Source organism: Capsicum annuum, chromosome 3, assembly GCF_002878395.1.
Source record: "Capsicum annuum cultivar UCD-10X-F1 chromosome 3, UCD10Xv1.1, whole genome shotgun sequence".
Taxonomy (NCBI): Eukaryota; Viridiplantae; Streptophyta; class Magnoliopsida; order Solanales; family Solanaceae; genus Capsicum; species Capsicum annuum.
The window spans coordinates 267397265-267402905 of record NC_061113.1 but is presented as its reverse complement, the minus strand read 5'-3'; positions in this window follow the sequence as shown (position 1 = coordinate 267402905).

Here is a 5641-nt window from a genome sequence, read left to right as displayed (position 1 = left end):
CATCCTTCAGGATCCACAAATGTGGTACCCGACTAGACTTAATTTTTCAAAGAGGGAGGAGGTATAAAAAATAATGTAAAAGTGTATGTATTAAATATAAATAAATGTTTAAAACTATGTAAAGGTATATGTATATTAAATATATAACTAAAACACATTATTATGAAACACAGGTAAAAGATATGTATATAAAATGTATAAATTACATGTTAAAAGAAAAGTATTTTGTGACATGTATGATAAGAAGTGTATCTTGATATGCTATGAAGAGAAAAAGTATTTACAAATAATATTTTTACTTGATTTAAAAATTTATGAAAAACGTAAATATTTATTTGAACAGAAAAGATCACAATTTTTATGATGTCAAAGTATGTAAACTAATTGATTAACTTAATTATTTTATGTAAATATTAATGGCCTAAGTTTTGCCGAAAAGTGATAAAATTATGTAAATGAAGAATATCCCTGCCCGACACCCAAAAAGTAAAGTTTTCACTATTTTGTTACTTGTACAAGTGTAAGAATAAAAATACAAAAAATAAAGTTTTTCTTGAAGCATTCCCGGTGAATATTCCAATAACCTGTATAAGCACTTGTAAAAAAATTGTTAGTAACAAATAAATAATTATCAAAATAAATTGAATAAGTATGTGTGCAGATAAATGGTTAAAAATATATTTTTTTGTTGAAAGTGGGCTCAGATAAAGTCATGGCTGCGAAATGGTTGCTCAATTAATTGGCCGTCCTAAATCATTTTGCTACGAAGTGGTTGCTCAATTAATTGGCCGTCCTAAATCGTCTTGCCAAATGTGAATTGTAAAATCTTGTATTGTTATAAAGTTTTATTATCGCCCAAAAAATATTTTTTATTACGTATTTGTATACGTAAAGTCCGTCTTTTATTTACGGAGGCCTCACCACGATAGTATTTGTTCGTTATCAGTGTATATCTAAAAATGAGTACAGCAAGATAAAATTCCATCTAAACCATCCCAAATGTGTCAAACACAATAAAACAACATCCAAAAGAAACGTGATCCCAAAACAAGCAAATCAATGAAAACATGTAAAGAAATGCTCAAAAGGGAGTTGGCCGAAAATTTAAAGCCACAAGATCGAAGACCACAAAAGCTATTAACGGCGTTGCTTCGACGGTGTTCACCGGAGCAATGCCGGAAAACGTGATTACGACCAGATCTGGCTAGTTCTTGATGAGCAAAATGAAATGGGAAGTAAAGGAGACGGGCTGCCACGATGTGGTGGTGGCGCGGCTGGAGCTCAAAGCTCACCAGCCATCAGCTCCAGCGAACTAGCGACACAACAAATGAAGAAGGAGAGGGCGGAAGTGATGGTAACTCGCCAGTTGGAGCTCGTGTAGCTTGTGGTCGGCGTAAGTTCTCCAGCGATGTGGCTGTCGGAGAACGGATAAACTGTTAATGTTTTAGATCTATAGAGAAAGTGAAAGCTTAAATTAAAAAAAATTATGTAGTAGGCATTTGTGTATATATTTTTTCATATGTGTTTGTCCTGGTGTTTTGTAGTGTATGTTTATGTGTGTTTCGTAAGAAGAAATGGAGATTTTTCCTGCCAGTGTCTCCGTTCAAGTCCCCTTAATGTGAGAATAACATCCCTAATATATAGTACGTGTGTATATCCGTTGGAGCGCATTTTGTGTGTGTGTAAATGTGTCCATTTAAAATTGATTGTTGCAAAAGATGAGAAATATCAAAATTCAAGATTTTATTTTGATTTCTTTTTGACTTTTCAAAGATCATGATTATTGATTAGGTAAAATAGATGAAGAGAAAGAAAATGTGTGTTTTTTTTTGTTTGTATTTGAGAGAGAGAAAAAATATGTGTGGGTGTATGAAAATGTGTGTGTAGAGAGAAAAAATGAATAAAATTGTCTTTCATCCTTGCCTATTTATAATAAAATTAGGCACTCCTATTATCCAATGGATAAACGGGTGTCCCCTCTTTTTATAATAGCACATCCTTTAGTTCTTAAGATATTGACCAAAGGATGTTCATTCTTTTGACCAATGGATAGAGTTATTGTCCAAAGGGTAGTGTCATTGAGTGGTCATTGTCAAATGTGAAAAGACAACACTGAGTGGTCATTGTCGGACGTGACAAGACATTATTGTGTAGTCGTTGTCGGATGTGATAAGACATCGAATTATTATACTGCACAAAAATAATTGATCCGACTCAGCGTTTGCGGATTGTAAAATATAAATGTTGAATGAAAAAATGTAAAGAATATTAAAATTATTAAAATATAATTAATTTAAAAATACTGTAATATATATATATATAACGCCATGTCGTGCACATGTGCGGGTGATTGTAAAATGTTAATAACGATAATGAATTGATAAAAATTCTAAAATTAGAAAAATTATTAATAAATTATAAAAAATAAAAATATGACAAAAAATTAATTAAAATCCTAAAGAAAGGATAATTATCAATAATTTATCAAACAATTGTAAAAAGATGTGAAAATTATGTTCCATGCCCTTTAACGAACAAAAAGCCTGAAGCATTAATTTTAGGCATGGAGAGCAAAAAGTGGGTGTCAACACTAACAGGTAAAAGCAGGATGAAAAAACCGTCACACACAAAACACCTTACCGGTCTAGCAGCTAGAAGAACACACAATAACCACCAAAAGCTAAACTAGACAGTCACAGCTCTAGTCGCAATAGAAGAAAACTACAAGGAAACTAAATAGTAAGAAATAACTAAAAATCAATGGTTTAGATGTCACCGAGATACTCCTGCGTACTGCTAGTTCCGGCAAGTTTTTTGTAGAAATTGGTTGCCGAAGAAGGGTCACCAGAACAAGCCCGCCGGTGCATCGCCGAAATGACATCGGAGTGACCTCTGGGACTTGCCGGGAATGGGTCTTCGTACCAACCTGCTCTTACCAATATTGCGCCTTTACCTGTCGCCAGAGTCAAGTCGAGCCTTCAAAAATCCTACACCCACCGGGGATAGCAGTGTCCTGAGGGAGGCAAAGGGTAAAGGAGAGAGAAGAGGGTAGAGACGGGGATGGGGAGAGAAAGAAGCGAGGGAGAGAGAGACCTTACCTGTAGAGATGGGGATGGGGAGAGAAAGAAGCTAGGGAGAGAGAGACCTTACCTGTTGCTGGCTATGTCGGCGGCGGCATCGACCGTTGGAGCTTTAGGTGAACGTTAGGTGAGAGAACGTTAGGTGAGACACACCCAATGAAAGTCCGGCCAGAAAGTATAATTTATTGTATTTTCATTCAAGGGAAGTGAAATAGTGGTGTGAAAATAGGAAAAAAGGTAAAATAGTGGGAGTAAAATAGGCGTTTGTCTAGCTAATGGACAAAATAATGTTACTCTTGCTATAAATTGTAATTTTGTAAAAAGTATTGTTATTCATTGTAATTATAATCTTAAGTATGCTACTTTCTGTAATTTTTTGTCCCCCCAACACATATTATTCAAATAAAGGTCCCATTCTTGGACCTTGGTCTATAAATATAATGTTAAATCTCCTGAATCCTGATATTTTTGAAGTGTTACTAGTAAAATTCGGGTGTGTCAAAAAAATTTATCTACAAATCGAGAGCAAATTATATATTAAATTTTTGATTAAATATGACTTTGTACATTGCAGAATTTATTTTTAAAAGTGATGCTCCTAACATGACTTTTTTCATTCCTAAATGTTTGAATAAAAAATCTCTAAGGGGTGGTTTTGCATGATAGTTTCGAAATAAAATATAAGATTATTTTATTCATATTTAATTGGAGGTATTAATTAGTCAAGAGATTATTTATCTCACTATTTATATTTTAGTTATGGGATAAATTATCTCATATATATCATGAAATAACTAATTTCAAAATAATTAATGTCGAGATTAATTATTTCGAAATAACTTGCTACAAACCATATAACCCTCAATGTTATTAAACCTTTATAATTTGATCAGCAGAGTATTGGGAAACGTGTCGTTTTTTTATGCCTTATAGTGATGTAACACATGACAAAGAGTACAATAAGGAAGTGGAGTTGAGGAATATTGAAAAACAGTTTCATTCCTTAAAGTGACTAAATCTGGAAAAGTGAATTTATGAACGAGAGCCCAACATTGGAGTAATTCAGAATGAAGTATTGGAGAAAAGATTATTATGGCTTTATTCCATAAAATTCTTTTCTCTGGAAAGTTATTTTAGGATTTGTTGTATCACACATCTCATGCACCATTGTTAATTGAAGTCAGAAAAAAGGAATAAAGTCATATTTGTTATGAAATACAAAGTAAAGAATTAAAAGAATAGAGAGAACAGAGAGTAATTCTTATTTCGATGAGAGATCGTAAGATTGAGAATATAATAAACAAAATTCCTCTATTTATAGGAAAACTAAAAGACAGATACTTCAAATCCTGATAGATATCAACTAGATCTTGATAGATCTTATTAGATCTTGATAGACATTCACTATAATGTAATACATTTATAACATTTCTCCTTGAATATCTAATTAATAGATAATGTGTCTCGTTAAAACCTTACTAGAAAAAACTCAGCAAAAAAAAAAATCTAATGAAGAAAAAAGAATACACATCTCTAATAATACGTATTTCGGTTGCCTCATTAAAAAACTTACAAGGAAAATCCAGTGGGATAAAACCTTGAAAGGGAAAAAAAATGCAACACGTATTTGCTCCCCGCCTCATTAAAAATCTTACAAGGAAAATTCAGTGGGACAAAAACTTGACAGGGAAAAAGAGCGTAACGCGTATTTGCTCCCCTTGATGAGAACATCAATGAACTTTTGCATCCCGATCTTATGTACCATCTTTTTAAAAGTTGCAATTGGAGGAGATTTGGTGAATAAATCTATCACATTATCACTTGAAAGAATCTGTTGCACGTTAATATTACTATTCTTTTGTAAATCATATGTATAGAAAAACTTTGATGAAGTATGCTTCGTTCTATCTCCTTTTATGAATTCTCCATTACGATGTGCTATGCATGTTACTTTATTTTTGTATAAAATTGTGGGTACATTGTCACATTTCAAACCACATTTTTCTCAAATGAGATGTATGATGGACCTCAATCATCCACATTCTCGGCTTGCTTCATTAATAAATATTATCTCAGCATGATTCGATGAAGTGGCTACGATAGACTGCTTTGTATATATCCAAGATATGACAGTATCCCCACATATGAACACATATCCTGTTTGAGATCGAGATTTATGCGGTTTAATTGAATACCGAGCATCAGCATAATCAATAAGATCGAAACTGCAATTTTTATAATAATATAAGATCATGTGTTTGATCTCATTTCAATGTCTCCCAGTAGGATAAAAACTATATCTTGCTAACAAATTAATCGAAAAGGCTATATCAGGCCTTGTAGTATTTGCAAGATGTATTTTGTCAAGTGACAATATTCAATATTTCATATGTGACATCTTCAAGTGTGTGGAATGCAACTCAAATAAATTTTCACTTACCAAGATGCACCCTTTCATGTCACTTGATAAATATTTCGACATCAACATTCTTAAATTAACGTAGAATTCAGATCCTCGTAGTATTTTACAATATTGTGTCAATATTCTATCAAAGATATCA